The 18569-nt window shown below is 35.3% G+C and overlaps 1 protein-coding gene across 1 annotated transcript in view; it reads right to left on the bottom strand.

The window, feature by feature from the left end:
• The window catches only part of LOC123660971 (breast cancer metastasis-suppressor 1-like protein), a 175533-nt gene that overhangs the window by 113571 nt on the left and 43393 nt on the right, over positions 1–18569 (bottom strand). The gene's annotated exons all lie outside the window — the stretch shown is intronic.

Here is an 18569-nt window from a genome sequence, read left to right as displayed (position 1 = left end):
AATGTACAGTCAAGCTTTTAAACAGGTAAGTACTTTTAAGCCTTCGGCTGAGAACGACTTAAAACTCGCACGAAAAGTTATTATACCCAAAACCATACTAACAGAAATTATGTATACGTAGGAAGGAGGTCACAATGGTTAATTACAATGTAAGGTAACACAAGATAGATATTAGTTAACAATTATAGACCGTAGTATAATATGTAACAATTAATTCATTTGCACAAATTAATTATCAAAAGCGTCTAATTTAAGCAGCTAGCAGAATACAAAAAGTTTAACGTGTCAAGCCAAAGCCAACACTGCCTTAGCCGCGGCCCAAGGTTACTCTAGGCCTTTTTTATACAGGTCATAATGAATGACTCGAGTAATAGGATAAGTGAAGGTAGGTGAGTATCGAACGATGTGCTAGGTGGCGTTATCAGTGCATCTGTTGTTTATAAATTCCTTGCTAATTATGTACGACAGCACAGGTGCCGACATATTCATATTTTTAAGATTTTTGGGTAAAATCGGCAAAAAATCAAAAAGAACACAAAACCATTTAATTTCTTAAGTTCGTTTTAATTTAAGCTGGCTTAATAAGCCTACTAATCCTATTTTCAATCCGAAAGTTTGTGAGGATGGAGATTGTTTCTCTTTCACGCAAAAATTACTAGACCGATTTTAATTAAACTTGGTACGTACCTATAGCGTACCTACATAGCTGAAGATCTAGAATAACACATAATATGGTTCTTTTTATCTTTGCATTTCCACGGAATCAAAAATTACACGGGTAAAACCTCGGGGCGCAACTATTACATACATAATACTTGAAAATTTTAAAAATCCTATTACATCTTTAGAGATACAGGAGCAGCTGTCAAATACAAGATGTAAGGAGCAATAACAGTCTTTCTCAGTAATATGGTTTCTTTGATATTTGTTTCGTAATTCTTTTTTTTTTTTCTTTTATATCACTAGGTCGGCAAACAAGCGTACGGCTCACCTGATGGTAAGCGATTACCGTAGCTTATAGACGCTTGCAACACCAGAAGCATCGCAAGCGCGTTGCCGACCCAATCCCCAATCCCCCCAGGAGCTCTGGTAACCTTACTCACTAACAGGAACACAATACTGTATGAAAACAGTATTATTTTGCTGTGATCTTCTGTAAAGTCGAGGTACTTCCCCAGTCGGGCTGCTCCATATTTTGAGCAGGGAATTCCTGCTGTGCCCTACCTCAGTTCAAAATTGGCAACGAAACGTTACGGCTTAAGGATTTAAAGCTTTAAAAGTACTCAGAACATCAACATATATCAGATGCAGTAAAAGGTTCCCATATATTTATGTATATAAATAAGTAGGTAGGTGTGTGACTTTCCAAGTATATTTGCTCATAACTCTGATATAAACTTGATTTAAACTTTATTAACCACGCGTTTGAAAGTAAAATTTCACTCACGCGTGTATTTACATTTTAAGGCAGTCGACAAAAAATAAATAAATGATTGAACAGAGTTATTGTTCTTTACTCTTGGTTTGAAATTAAATTCTAAGATTTCGACTTAAATCGTTGCAAATAATAAATGTTGGAGTTATAGATACTATTTATATTTCCTTTTTTTTATTGAATTTATAGAAACAATAATTATATGACGTCAAATTAATTTTAACATATGATAGATTAATCGCATTTCAAGAACTGTTTCATATACATATATTGTGTGTTATGCACAGGGCACTCCGTCACCCGTCTATAAAGTAATACATTACTGTAGGAGTTTTTAGTACAATATTTAAAAAAAAAAGTGTAATTTATAGGTGTGAGCGGTCAAAAAGAAAATAAACGGTTTGACGAGGTACAAAAACAATATCGTATTACTTATAAATATATATAGAAGCTTTAACTGAATTTGTTCCTAACTAGCTTTTTTTATACAATTAGATCGGCAACCTTTCACCTGATGGTAAGGTGCAAAACCTATAGATATAAGACTATGTTTATAAATAAGTCTCCAACAAATAAAATTTACACACATATTCCAGTTTATTTATAGGATATTTCATGAAACAGGTCCAAGCGGACTATTCTACCTCTTGCTGTTAAAGTCTATTCGTAAACTATGTGAAGGATAAACTATTTATAGAACCGGTAAAACAGGCCCGAAAAGTTTTTAGAACAACTACATTTATCGAGATAATAGAGGCATTAAAATTTATACTTATGTATTAATACTTCTAACTGCTGTCCAACTCCTTTATACACAGACATAAATGTGAATGTATATGTGTGGATGTGTATGTATAACATCACCTCTACCGTACTTTGGCTCTATCTGATACCTAAAGTTATCTCTTTAGATGGTAAGAAGAATGCAGCATCTGATACATCTCTTCTTATTGTTTATTTTACCATAAATATGAAAACCTATGTTGATCTACAATTAAATTTTATAAGTAATACAAGCTGTCCCCACAAACGTTGTTTTGCCATATATTTCATTAACCTTCACAATAAATCTCCCCCCTCCCCCTTTATAACTTAGGGGAATGAAAAATAGACGTTGACCGATTCTCAGACCTACCCGACATGCTCATAAAATTTCATAATATTTTATTAACCCTCTTAACCCCCCCCCCCCCCCTATAACTTAGGGGTATGAAAAATAGATGTTGTTCGATTCTCAGACCTACCCGATATGCACACTAAATTTCATGAGAATCGGTCAAGCCGTTTCGGAGGAGTTTAACTACAAACACCGCGACACGAGAATTTTATATATTAGATAAATAAGAGAGGAAGTGGTTACAACAAGTCTGAGACAAAATACGAACTTTGAACTTTCGCATCGTTAAGCAGCCATTATGCATACACGAAACCATTATCTTTAAAATAATCACAACCCGAAGATACTTATAACAACTTTATCATACATATATGATAATATTATATTTTTAGATATATTAAAATAATATAAAAAGACATTTGGCGCAAACGACAATAAAACTTATAAAACGCTATTACATAAACAAAAACTTAAAAGATGCCCCCAATAAGGCGTTCTTATTGCTTAGTAGCGATTATTGGCAACCTTCCGTCTTTATTTTTCTTTAATTTGTTTAATGCACTAAACTAACCTTTCATATTCGTTTTAAGGATTGCATAACGGAAATAATAAAGCAAAAACCATTAGTCATGTGTTTATGTTCATCTTGGCACTAAGCCTGTCTTATTTTCGACTCTTTGAGCATTAATTATGAAAACATGTTTAGGATTTTTTGGAACAGCTGATTCAAATCAGATACTAGTCGAACCTCGTTATGTTACTGCTAATTATGGATATGATAAACCTTTACTGACAAGAAACCAAGGTTCATATCGTGATGATTAATAGCCTACAATATTCCTTACTAAGCAGGTCTTTAAAAGTTAATTTTTTAAAGCATATTGGAAATCAAGAGATACATATAATTTACTCAAAAATATATGTAGTGAATAGCTTATATTTATAACGACATCAACAAACTCGAATGTAATTGGCGTCTATATGTAATTCTAATTAAATACAAATGTAAGTAAATAATGTAGCATTTAAAATGTGATCTTTACCCATCTACTTAATAGATACATATTAAATAACTATCTTCTTTAGTATACTAAAGATAAATTGCAAAAAAGTTGACTGGAAAACTCCCGTCCAGGCGATATTATATTCGGCAATTGTCATTCAAGCCATCCTTTTAGCAGGCTACCCTGTCGTAATTTTCACAATGACACAGAGCTCATTTTGATGTAAGATTTATTTATTAAACATGTGGGTGAAAGTGACTAGTACAATATATATTAATATACTTAGCTGTTTATACCACCCAGTAGGTATACCAGGAAAATAATAGACAACCCAAATTCATTAGTAATTGAGATTTTTTTGTTTCAGTTTTTTTGTACGTGTTGTGATTATTTTGCAAAAGTAACAATGGGGCTGGCGTACAAAAGTCCCTAAACTTAATAAAAGAATAAAAAAATAACGTTCGCATTTTCTACAGGCATCATACGGTCGGTAGGTATTAAATTATTTCTTTGAACTCTTAAGTGCATTTTTTAATTAAAAATACATTTACATACATACATTTTTTATTTTGAATTAAATACAGCCTGGCCAGGAATGTTTCAGTCAATCTTTGTCAAGTTTTTTTCTAAAATGATTTTCATCCATTAAGTACATGGATGAAGTTCGTCTTTAGTTCGGTTCTGCTTATACATAATTATTATGATTTCAATATACAATATAATACAGACAGAGATTAAGCTAACACAGTTGCGCAATTACGGACATTAGATATTAAGATTTCTTACTTTACCCTAAAATATTTTGCTCAAAATTTGAATCAGTCCAACTGGGGAAGTACCTAAACCTAACTAATATATATATAGTTAATATATATATATATGGTTCTCTTAATGTAAGCTGCAGTAGTGTAACAAGTAAACGATCAGTAATAAAACTAAAAATCGGAATAACAAAAGCACGGGCACTATAAGCCTGTGGACATAACTTTATATATATAAAAAAAAACCTAACTAATAAGATCACAGCTAAATAATACTGCTCTCAAGTAGGTTTGTGTTCCTGCGACACCGCACTGCCCTGCCTGCACAGTACTAGAGCTCCAGGGGATGTTCCTCCTACTCCTGGTGTTACAGGCGTCCATAAGCTACGATATTCGCATACCGTCACGCAGACCGTACGTCTTTTGTCATCCAAGTAATTATTAAAAACGGTCTTTTGTTAAAGCCTATTCTGTAAGTATAACAGCCTAATTGACGCACTACTACTGGAGGAAAAGGCTTACCTGCTTTATCATATCCCCAAGACGGAAAAAAATCGAAGACACCAAGCTGATCCGCTATAAGTTATAGTGTATGCAAGCAACGCTAAAAAAGGACAATCTACTACTAAATACCTCTAAACTCTCCTCCTGATACTCTGAGATTAAGAAGCATTTTAAAGTACTATACATAATCATGCACCATACATAGTATAAATATTGGAACGAAGTTCCATACAGCAGGCTTGACATTTGGCTGGGTGACCGAACTGAAAAAAAATGTGATACTAAAACCGTAAGAAAAATATATAACGGAAGTGACGTAATATCAGTCACACTACTGTATAATATGACGTTTGTAATTAAATATTCCTAGTAATTTTTTTTTAAATTATTTATGTAATTTTATACTGTCGACAAAAATAAATAAAGACACATGTTTTTTTTATTTCACTTAATAGTTTGAATTATTATTATTATCATTATTTTGTTTGATTTATTTTATTTTACGGTATTTGTTATTTTTTAATTAATTCATGTAATATATATAGGCATTTCCTATGTACAATAAATCATCGTAACATATGATTATATTTGGATATATTTTACCTTTGTTCACAGTTCAAATCGGCAAACAGATCTGCCTCGTGAAGTACACACGATGCAATTGCAGGTACTTAGTTTACCAGACAACCTACTAAACATGTCTGCCGAAAAGATTGGTAAGATGTCCTTAGCCGAACTGCACGCATCAACATCTTACACAAGTTCCGCTGACCCTAAGGCATAGAGACAACATTCTTGCCCAGAACATAATTTTATTTATAAATTTATTATTTAATAAATAAATAAAGGATGCGAGTTGAACCTTTCAAACATAGAAGAATTTCAAACATAGAAAAAAATTATTCTTATCTACATCTACACATAAAATTCTCGTGTCACAATGTTAGTTACAATCTCCTCCGAAACGGTTGGATCGATTTTTATGAAATTTTGTTTGCATATCGAGTAAGTTTGAGAATCGGCCAATTTTTCATATCCCTAAGTTATAAGGGGGGAATTAAGGGGGGTTAAAAATATATATAGCAAAACAAGGTTTGCGGGGTCAGCTGGTAACTCTTTATATAATGGCGAATAACTAACTGGTCGGTCAATGATTACAATGTTAACTTTACCACAAAAATGTAATTGTATTCACTGAGTATCACATGTACTAAAACAATATACCGGTACATTTGGTAACATTAGAACTCTAGAATATGACAAAATGACTCGTATGAATAACATTACTAATCTATATCTGCAAATCGATTGATTTAACAGAATCACGCCTCGGGATAGACCATTAAACCTAATAAATATTTACTAAGTTGTTGGTCACGGTGCAAAGATTATCCTTAAAGTTATCCAAAAATAAGTAAATAGTTTAATAAACACTTCACACCCAACGACCTCAGTAGGATTTTCTCCTGTACCTATCAGCGGTGCGGAAACACAATACACAAGCACAAATTCCTAGTCCACGGCTAACATCTGTATGGCCAAATCAAATGTTTGTCATGTGCGGGGATCGAACCAAACCGCTAGCGCAACAGCCAGTGCTGTGACCGTTGCACCAATGTAGCGTCAAACAAAATAGATGCGTTCTTATATTTACATCGTGCATCACCAACATAAATATTACTTTCAAGTTATGCTTAAGTTTACGAAACTTACTTTAGCGCTATTTCGTAACAAAAACTAAAAATTGATTTTCATTTACTCAGAAAAACCTATAAAAATTCTCAAATAATAACATCATTTACTTTAAATATCTATGTACCCAAGCTTACATTTATTGCTTAATATACTCTTGAGATCATACACGAACCGTGGGTTGAATTAGAGTGAATACTCTTTTACTAGTTTTATATTTCCTATTGAAATATTTTAGTGTATATAATATACACTACCGTCCAAAAGTTTGGAAGCAACAAGATAAAATCAAATAAAATAAAAGTAAGCCATCTTAAATTTTTTTTATTGATACAGAATTAAAAAAATAGACAAAACACACTTCTACAACAATGAAATTAAATAAGTAATATAAAAATTAAATTAAATTTTAGCTTCATCGAAGTGTCCACCCCTCTCTTTAATTACCTTCTCGCATATTCTAGGCATCCTACTAATTAATTTCATAAAATACTGTTCATCTAACTTCTTCCATTCGCTCTGTAATAGTTGCCACAAATGTTCTGAGCTCGTAGGAGATTGATTTTTCACCCTTCTATCTAGTTCATCCCAAACAAGTTCAATGGGAGAAAGGTCAGGTGATTGAGACGGCCACTGCATGATTTTCACATCTTTTTTCTTCCTTAAAAAGTTCTGGCACAGTTTGGACGAATGTTTCGGGTCGTTATCTTGCTGAAAAACGAACCCAGGACCAATAAGATTCAGTCCACCGGGTATGGCGAAATCCTTAAGAATTTTCAAATAGCGTTCCTTGTTTAGTTTTTCGGTTATCCTCACAAGACTTCCGGGTTTATTGTTGCCGAAACACCCCCAAACCATGACATTACCACCACCATGTTTGATAGTAGGCACTGTACAAGCTTCTGAAGCTCTCTCTCCTTTAGATCGGCGCACAAAAACACGTCTATTGGACCCGAAAATCTGAAACTTCGATTCGTCACTCCAAAGAACTTTTTTCCATTGGTTTATTGTCCAGTTTTTATGTTCCTTTGCCCATTCTAGTCTGTTTTTCTTATGCCGAATTGTTAGTTTTGGTTTTTTAACTGCAACACAACCTCTTAGCCCCGCAGACAGTAGTCGTCTTTTAACTGTTGTTATTGACACGGGTGTTCCTCGCGTTTCATTCAGAGATGCGGTAATTTGTGGTGCAGTTAAGCGACGATTCCGTTTAGAAAGAACTCTGATGAAGTTATCCTCTTGACTTGTAGTGGATTTGGGCCTACCAGACCTTTTTCTATCTTCATTTTTGCCAGTTTCTTTTTTTCTAGCGAGGGTGTAGTGGACACCTTTACAAGAAATTCCGAGTTTTTTTGCGATTTGGCGTTCACTGTAGCCTTCCTCACGCAGAGTACAAATAGCGCTTCGCTGTTCAAGTGTGATTTGCTTGCGTTTTGCCATTTTCAATAAAAAAAAAAGACGGTCAAGGAAGTAGTCGAAATCTTTTGAATACAGACGATGTTAATATCACAACCTTCGCGTTCTAATGCTCAAGTGTGACTAAATAAGGTCCAAAAAAGATATAAACTACAAAATATTTTCAATAAAACCGCATCAATGCATGAAAGAAAGTCCCCGGCGGATGAAGTAATAAAACACGTGTTTCGTCAAAATCCAGGAATTTGTTAAAACTCAAGGAATATGCACTAGTAGTCCTTTTGTTTTGTGTTAAAAAATCACAAAAGGTCATAAAACTTTATTTTATTGCTATTATTTACCGCAGGGAGTCGGCAATCTTTTGTTTTGTTTGAAATCAGGTGTGCTTCCAAACTTTTGGACGGTAGTGTATGTGTATATAATATATGTATAATATATGTATTAAATTCTTAAATACTAGTCTTAAATAGAAAAAAGTCTATTTTTTTTAATAAATCTAATGGAATCGAACACAGATAAACTCATTTACGTAACACATACGCATTTTTAAAAATCTGACGTGAGATTAGAGGGGAGAGATGGTCTAGTAAAATCGCCCGACATCTCATGGGGGTTAAAAATTACCAAAATTCTCTCACGTTATTAATTTATGCGCACTCATCTAAAAAATAAAATTCTCAACATTTTCCAATTTTTCTTTTTTTTATCGAGTCTTGCTAACGTAGTTGTGTAAGCCCCAAGGTAAGGTAGTAAAGAGAATTTAAAATTATAATCATCAAACACAACATTTATTGAATGGTAACGTTCGAACAGACATTATTTCCCAATGTATCGTAAGTCGTAACACTACAACAATCTATTATTATAAACGTTATCATTCACCGCAAGCCACAGAACCATTTGCCAGAACGATAGCAATCCGATAACAAATCGGCTTGTTTTAAATAAAATACACGAATATTGACTTGTATAAATACATGGATTTTTCTACTTGCAACGTATATGTAACTATTAAGGATTAAGTTATTAGTCTACTAGGTTAATCGTATTTTTGATTACGATTAGAACAAATCTGATTTAGATTTGATAAAATTGCACATTTTTGATTAAAGGATCAATTACAAATAAATGTATTTAAGTTACTAAAATAAACGTATAAAACTGAGTTTGTAATTTTGATAAAATACTTCTAAATTTTGAACGACGATTTACAAAAATATAATATTTTCCTTAAAACGACATGTAAATTATTACACTGGACAGAATAAAAAAGAAAACGATTCGCAAATTGGGACGAACTCGCTGCGCGAGCGCAAAGCGATTGCTCGTGTGTGCGTGGCGAGGGTACGTCACCTTGACACGAGGCCCCACGGGGTACTATACTCGTCCCTTACCAACTTACACGTAGCAGTATCACACGAGTGAGACAAAAACATCCCGTAGACGGACGCTTTCAGAAACGCTACGCGCCACTCAGCCGCCATCTTGTTGTTCCTTTTGTTGATAGATTATTTTAGGAGCCTCTTCAATTGCTTTTTTACTTCCTCGCCATGATGTGATTAATAAAGTACAACTTTTATTTATTCGAATTTTTATAACCGATGCTAATAAGGATAATTATGCCGTCCTAACGTTTTCCGATTAATTGATTATTCACAAGACAATTATGAATACTTGATTACATAAAAAGAAGTTGTTGATCAAAAGCGCTCGTTGCTTGTGTGTAACATTTAATTGTGGATAAAATTATTACACCATTAACAAATAGTTCTTAGAAACTCATATCCTTAAACTGTGTAGCTCACCTGATATTAGAGTCCAAAAAAGTATGTTATGTTAATATTATGTAAGTCGTTAAAATAATGGCGTTAGCTATACCTAAGATTTTCGAGGTTTTTTTTTCGAACAGCATGGGTTCTTATACGAAGTCAAAAACATAACTATTAATGTTATATTAAATCGTTATGTAATCTTTTATCGACTTACACGATATACGTCAGATAATATGATAAATACGTATGATAACGCTTCTTGCGCTATTAAATGAAAAACAAACAAAAACGTAAAAATTGGTAAACCATTTATTTATTTATTTATATTTTTAGATACGTCGTCAGCTGAAAGCAATTCGGGGAGTGTAGAAACTTTTTTCACGACACGTAACGCCATCTATCGCCTAACTTGGTAAACTCGCGCGCAAGGTTACGGACCGATGCACGATGTCTCGTGTCCGTATTTATAGCGCACCTAATGTAATTTGCGTCCCAGGTTCTTTATATTTAATGATGTCAACGTTTATTTCGGTTTTTAGTGCCCGATGAATATTCGCTTGAACGTTTAAACAATTGCTTTAGATTGATTACGCTCGCGTTATTGTTGGTAATACTGAGGGGAAATTTTTTCTTCAATGAAATTTATTGTTTACAGTTATTTTATTGAATTAATACTATTTTAGGTGTTAGAACTACTACTCTATTGGCTACAAGTTTAAAATGTTAAGAAATGTGTAAAGGGGACTTAGAGGGGGGAAAATGGTAGGAAAGTCAAAACTGTACATTGAATATTTTTTTAAAAGAATACTCGGGGTGTGATCTACAATCGATACCGAAGCCAAAAATATAGTTTTTAGAATTTTTGTCTGTTTTGTCTATTTTTCTGTATGTATGTCTGGGATGAACTCAAAAAGTACTGCATGGATTTACTTCAAATTTGACACGAATATTATTAAGAAGTCGGGTCAACATATACGCTACAAATTATCACGCTATCACCTACGGGGAACGAGCAGTGAACCTTTATTTCTTTAACGCATTCTGTAACAACGTGTAATCTAACGACGCATATTTGAATGTTGTCATTATGTTAATAACCATGCTATAAGCTAGCTTTACACAATCAATAAAGACATTCTGTAGTATATTTAGTATCAGCATTGCACACGTGCGAAGCCGGGGCGGGTCGCTAGTCTAATATATAAAATTCTCGTGTCACAGTTTTCGTTGCCATACTCCTCCGAAACGGTTTGACTGATTTTGATGAAATTTTTTGTGCTTATCCGGTATCTGTGAGAATCGGCCAACATCTATTTTTCATCCCCCTGAATGTTAGGGGTAGTCCACCCCCAAATTTTTTTATTTTTATTTTTCAGACAAAATTTTTAATTTCTATTTTTTTATGATACAACATTAAAAAATACATACAACCCCAAATTTTCAACCCTCTACCATCAACCCCTATTTTAATAGCGTTTAGCGGCAAGACAACGATTGCCGGGTCAGCTAGTTATATATAAAATTCTCGTGTCGCGGTGTTTGTAGTTAAACTCCTCCGAAACGGCTAGACCGATTCTCATGAAATTTTGTGTGCATATTGGGTAGGTCTAAGAATCGAACAACATCTATTTTTCATCCCCTTAAATGTTAAGGGTAGTACACCCCTAAATTTTTTTTTAATTTTTAGATAAATCATATATTTTTTATTTTATTATGTATTGGCGTTGAAAAATACATACAACCCTAAATTTTCACCCTTCTAACACCAACCCCTATTTTTAAATAGCGTTTAGCGGCAAGACAACGTTTGCCGAGTCAGCTAGTAATTATATATTTTTTATTTTGTATTATTGTCATTAGCATGTAGTTGACAAACGGTTTAAGAATATTTTAAATGACCAATAAAAACTTTTCTATCTTTTTTCCTCTTTCTTTTAAAACACTCGACATATAACTAAACGCGAATTGTTCAACCATTTCCTTATACTTTTAGTTCTAAACTTAGATACTTATAATTTTTGTTCTAAACTTACAACTCGTATATCTTAGCGTGATGTAAACAATAAGCCCATAAGGTTATTGAATAACACTGGGTACATTACCTGAGTTTCCTACCTGTTATGTAGCAATTTTAAAATTTATTGTTTGATTTTGCTACAATGACTTTTGTGATATTTTTGTATTTGTAGGCTTTTTGGACATTTTACGTCATTTTACGTTAAAACTACCTGGAAAATTTGTTTCTTTGATACTTTCGATGTTAACAAAATAGAACGGATGGTTTCGTCAAGAACTATTAGAACAGAGAAGTTACGTCAGAGATCAGAGCGGTCCAGATTACAATCTACATAAAATTTTGAAGATTAACTACAACTAGAAATATAGTAATCTTACTGAATACGTATGTGTACATACTATTTATAATTTAATATATACCTTGCATTAGGTAGCCGTCTTTTGCGTCTCATCAAGGACGATATAAAGCATAAACTAATAAATATAAATTGTATAAAGTAAAGGATATCCAATTATTTCATCAAAATAATCGACAGTTAACTATTTTCCGCTTCCTCATTTGAGCACTACAATTACATATTTTGAATATTAATTACTTTACAATGATAACAACCTACCCATAAGTTACGTAAAACGTTCATACATATATATATATTTTCATGACCAAATATAGCCTATTCGTTGTTTTAATGTCCAATTTTTCAAGCAATACAAATAGAAAAATGTACCAGACGAAGGTAAATTACGTTTGTAGGGATATAGTCTTCTAGGCATCGCGACACACAAGTGTTATATTATCGTTAAAATACAATTTAGACTAGCAACCTAATGGGCAATACCATTAAAACAGATTTATCAGAAGCAATCACGTCCCCGAGCTGTGGGACTGATAAAAACTGTTGACTCTGATGTCATACTCTGTTGTGTGATCAACAAAAGCGATGCCCTTTAAAACTAAATATTTACTTGATTTTAACTAAAATACAAATTGTTATTTAATTTTATTTATGATTACAATCAAAGAATTATGTTTGTAAACGACTTCTAGAAAAGGAGGAGACTTCATAACTTTTTTTAGTTCCATTTACGAGCTATTTAGTAGAATGAGTTGTCCCGAATAATGGGTATATAAATAGAAGTCTTCTATGTAAATAGAAGTCGATTTTTTTAGCTCACCACCAAACAAAATTATTCGAAAGTATATCTTTATTATTATTAATCTTGACACGTTCTATGTTCAAATGTAGGCTTAAGGGTATGTAATATCACGTTACTTATGGAAACAAATCGTTTATTTTGTCGAAATATACAAAAAGTAAATATAATACTCGTATAATATGTATGTCGTAAGGAAGCTCTCGGGCTTGGGCACAAACAAGTCCGTTAACCCGGCTCTTGGAATGTTAGAGTCACCTTCTCTAGCGTTCACCTGAGCAACTCTTCCCTGACGCGTCCACGCCGCGGGGGTGGGCATCACGTATCTCAGTAAGCCGGGATAAGTCGATGGCTAAGTTCAGGGGAGGACCCAGTGCTGTGGGGTATATCACAGCCCCCTTGCCTAGGGTTACAGGTGAAGACCTCAACGGTGGAAACAGCGGAAGAGGCGAGTCCTGTCACAAAGACCTAGTTATTGTGACCTGGGGTTGGGTAGCAGCGATCTCAGTATTGGCTTGAGGACAAAACTATAGTAGTTTAAAGGGCTCAAGTCAAACATTCGTGAGCGCAGCCAAGGCATGGCGCGACGATCACGAAACTGCAATGGCGGAAGGCAACGGGATACCACCGTCATTACCACATCCCTAGTAGATCAGCTCTCATGAATAGTACGACAATAGGTATGGCCCCGAGTCTCCGGCGTCCCTTTAATGGGACAGGGGTGCGAAGAATCTCCGGAGGGAAACTTATGAAGACGAGAAAGATTAGAGTGGGAACCTGGAACGTGAGAGGCATGAGGAAGCACGGAAAACTTTCTAACATCATACAGGAGATGGAGCGCCTTAAACTTGACATTGTTGGCTTAAGCGAAACAAAATGGACTGGACAAAACAAATATGTAACTGCTGAAGGAAAAATCCTTTACTACTCTGGCAGCGACCAGTCATTTGACCATCATGGGGTGGGGATCCTTATGAGCAAGGAGATATCTAAATCAGTGACGAATTTTGTGCCCTTGTCAAATCGCGCAATGCTCATTCAAATAACTGCAGTGCCAGCAAACTTAAATATAATTCAAATATACGCTCCTACGGCGGATAAACCTTTGATCGAAATTGAGGAGTTCTATGCTCAAATTGAAAGTCTCTTGCAATATACCAAAAAACACGATTTAAATATAATAATGGGTGACTTCAATGCTAAGGTTGGTTCCATGTCTGTGCCAGGGGTGACAGGAGCTTACGGATTAGGAACCAGAAACGAAAGAGGTGATACCTTAATAGAGTTCTGCCAAGAGAAAGGATTTATGCTAGCAAATACCCTCTTTAAGCTTCACCCTCGTCGTTTGTACACTTGGACCTCACCACAACATACAGCTAACAACATAGTTCGTAATCAAATAGACTTTGTATTGGTTAACAAAAGATTCCGAAATTCAATCAAGAACTGTGTTACATATCCGGGAGCAGATATAAAGTCTGATCATAATCCTGTCGTAGCAACATTACACTGTAAATTTAAAAAATTGGCTCAGCAAAAACAAAATTTCCGCACAGATTTAAATATGTTGAAAGAACCCATAGTTAAAGCAAGAGTTTCAAACGCTATAAACGAATGGGCTAATGAGCACTTGACCTGCCCATTAACATCTTTGACAGCGTGGTCAACACTCAAGGATGCGGTCAGCAATATTTGTCGGACTTATCTACAGCCTGAACATCTGGTCAAGAAACAGCAATGGATGACTGAGGAGATCCTGAAGTTGATGGATGAACGCCGAACATATAAAACCGCAGACCCAAAGAGGTACGACGAATTGGATAGGCTCATTGCTAGAAAAATTCGATCTGCTCGAGATAAGTTCTATGAGACCAAATGCGAACGTATCGAAGGCCTTTTAAAGTTACATGACGGATTTAACCTTCACAAGGAGATCAAAACACTTGCGGGGCTTAATAGGAATCACAATTTGAATATACTATGTGATGATCGGGGCAATGTTCTTCATGACCTGGAAAGCAAGAAAAAGTTATGGAGTGACTACATAGTCAAAATGTTTGAGGATGCTTCTAGGAGCTCCGCGAATGTTTTCGTCACGGATGACACTGGACCACCAATTTTAACAACAGAGGTGAAACAAGTACTTAGATCTGCTAAAACTGGTAAAGCTTTGGGCCCTGACGGTATACCAGTAGAAATTCTCAAACTGTTGGAAGAAGAACACTTAAACGCCCTAACCAACTTTTTCAACCAGGTGTATAACTCGGGCTCTTTACCCGATGATTGGCTAAAATCCACATTTATAACTATACCAAAAAAGGCAAAAGCAAAGAAATGTGAAGAATACCGCACAATAAGCTTAATGAGCCACGTACTTAAAATATTCCTGGCGATCATCCAAAACAGGATAAGACCTCGATGCGATGAACAACTTGGGGAGTGTCAATTTGGTTTCAGACCCGGCATGGGAACTAGAGAGGCGCTCTTTGCCTTGAATGTTCTAGTACAAAAATGCAAAGACATGCAGACCAATGTTATCTTGTGCTTCATTGATTATGAGAAGGCGTTCGATCGCGTAAGACATGATATACTCATGGAACGTTTGAGGGATATAGGTCTGGATGGCAAGGACTTACGGGTTATTAAGAACTTGTATTGGAACCAAAGAGCGGCTGTGAGAGTTGAGCATTCGGAGACCGATCAGGTTGAAATTTGCCGTGGTGTCCGTCAAGGGTGTATATTGTCTCCCCTGCTTTTTAACATATACTCGGAAGCTGTAATGTCTGAAGCTCTGGAAGGGTTGGAAGTGGGCGTCAAGATTAACGGTCAAGTCGTGAATAACCTACGATACGCCAATGATACCGTGCTTATCGCCTCTTCAGAAAACGACTTACAGACATTGGTGAACAGAGTTAACGAGTGCAGTGTGAAGGCGGGGTTGAGCATGAATATTAGCAAGACCAAGTTTCTGGTGGTGTCGGGCGATAAGGGTTTAGAGCCGAAAATTCAAGTAGAAGGTAAATACCTAGAGCGGGTGCGTATGTACAAATACCTTGGTGCTTGGGTAAATGAAGAATGGGACTGTGGGCAAGAAATTCAGACCCGGATTGAAATTGCCCGAGCAAGCCTTAAAAGGATGGAGAAGGTTTTGTGCAGCCGCAAACTATCCATAAAGCTCAGACTAAGAATACTCCACTGCTATGTCTGGCCAGTAGTGTTATACGGTTGCGAGGCATGGACCTTGCGAGCTGACACCCAGAAGCGCCTAGAAGCTTTTGAGATGTGGTGTTACCGCAGGATGCTCCGTATTGGCTGGACACAGAAAGTTTCGAATGTGAGAGTACTCCAGCGCGTCGCCACTAGCCGGATGTTACTGCAAACCGTCAAGAAGAGAAAAGCCGAGTATTTGGGCCACGTCTTGAGACACGAGCGATACCAGCTGCTCCAAATTATAATGATGGGCAAAGTAGAGGGCAAGCGACGCGTTGGAAGAAGAAAAAAGTCCTGGTTGCGCAACATCCGCGAATGGATGAAGATCGCCAGCGTGGAAGAGCTGTTTCGCTTGGCACGAGACCGCGAAAAATTCGCTGAGCTGACGGCCAACCTCCAGTAGTGGAGAGGCACAAGAAGAAGAAGAAGGAATTTTCCATCAGTTTTTTATAATTGTAGATTTTACTTCTACGTATATATTCAGCATTAAGAATAATATCTTTATTGTACACCATTAAAACAAAACAACAAAATAATAACATAAAATGAAAGATGTACAAAGGCGGTCTTATCGCTGAAAGAGCGATCTTTTCCAGACAACTTTTGGGTAGGTATATCATACGCAACAGAAATTGCAGTTAGTAAGTGAACAAATAAAATTGGTGTCGGCAATGACGTTGAATGGAGAAGATACCTACAAATATCGACTACATTCCATTAAAAAATAACATTACTTATACTAACAACAAATCTGTAAGTAACACTATAAAATGTAAAACGTTACGACTAGGTCGGCAAAAAAGCGTACAGCCCACCAGATCGTAAGCGATTACCGCAGCCTATAGACATACGCTTACTACACCAGAAGCATTGCAAGTGCGTTGTCGACCCTGATCAAAACCCCTAAGAATCACCTTATTCACCAGAGGAACACAACTACTTGGAAGTAGTAGAGTTTATATAACTGTGATCTTCTGTAAGGTCGATGTACATCCCCAGTCGAGCTGCTCCAGATTATGAGCAGAAAATTTCCTGCTGTGCCCTACCCAGTTATATTTATGTTTATTAATCTACATTTCACAATGAATATGTCGCTATACGTTTAAAACCATTATATTATATACAACGGATGTTTAGTCATTAATGCAGTGAGTATTCGCATCCGGCCAAAAATAACAAAAGTGGAACCTTTATCGCCTTTTATAAACAAATTCAACTGTTTTGTGCTGATTGAAAATTGAAAATGAAACTAACTAAGAATAACTGTGTTTATTCTGAAACTGAAATGAAACCGACTTTAATGTATATTGACTAGTGATATTAAATACTAGCTGTTCCCATGACTTCGTCCGCGTGAATAGTGACTTTGGACAGCATTTTTTTTTGTTAATTTTAGATTATAAACACCGTCATTTAGGTATTTACATGTTCAACGTGGTTCTTTAAATTGACATAACTTTTTTGATGTTAAACAAACAGTTAATGTTAAGTGAAGCTTACTACGATATAGTAGTGAAACCGTATCAAAATCGGATAAGCCGTTTCTGAGATTAGCGTGCAGAAACATATTACATTTACTTTTCTATTATATGTATAGATGATGATAATAATATTAGGTATTAGTACGTATAACTCAAAAAATACTCGTCAAAATCGCTACACCCAGTAAATAGTTGTGAGGTAACACACAAAAATACAGTCGAATTGAGAATGTCCTCCTTTTTTGGAAAAAACCTCTGTTGCACAAGACAATAAAAATTACAAAACGCTATTAGAAAAAGTGAAACTTCAAAACGAGGTGCAGAATTAGCCGGCTTTATCGCTCAGTAGCCATTTATGCCCGGCAACCTTAGAGTTGTTTTTTTTTTTTAATTACTTTTAATTAGCTTAATAAAGTGAATTTATTTTCGTATTCGTATTAAAGATTGGGTAACAAAAATATTAAAAAAAAAATAAGTAAAGTTTTTGTATGTTCATCAAGTTAAATATATATAAAAAAAATAAACACAGACGAATTAAGAATCTCTTAGTTTTTTAGGAGTCGGTTAAAAAGGAGTAATCTCTCCAGTAATTATACAGACAGTATCATGTGTCTTTCTGTCTGTGTCTTGACCATGCAACACGCCAAAACCACTGAATGGAATTCCATAAAATTTGACATGATTTGACTGACGACTGGATATTTCATCACGAAATTCTATAAGGTTCTATTAGGAGGATAAGATGGAAGGCATAAGTAGGTATAATTCAGGAAAGCCTAGGCCCTAACAGAGTCAAAGCGGCTGATTAGACTCTCCAGTCTTTTGTATCATATGCCGAATAGTTTGGATGTGGTCTACGATGCTATAAGCATTTCGAAACTCAGCCTGCTCTGGTGGTTGAAATTCGTCGAGTCTTGTGGCGAGACGATTCATAGCAACCCTCGAAAACAGCTTATAGACGTCTGTGATTCTGCAAGAGAGAATTATCACCTCTTTTGAAGAACAGCAC

The sequence above is a fragment of the Melitaea cinxia genome, chromosome 16, assembly GCF_905220565.1.
Source record: "Melitaea cinxia chromosome 16, ilMelCinx1.1, whole genome shotgun sequence".
NCBI lineage: Eukaryota > Metazoa > Arthropoda > Insecta > Lepidoptera > Nymphalidae > Melitaea > Melitaea cinxia.
The sequence above is the reverse complement of the archived record's forward strand: the minus strand, read 5'-3'. Positions and strand labels throughout refer to the sequence as shown.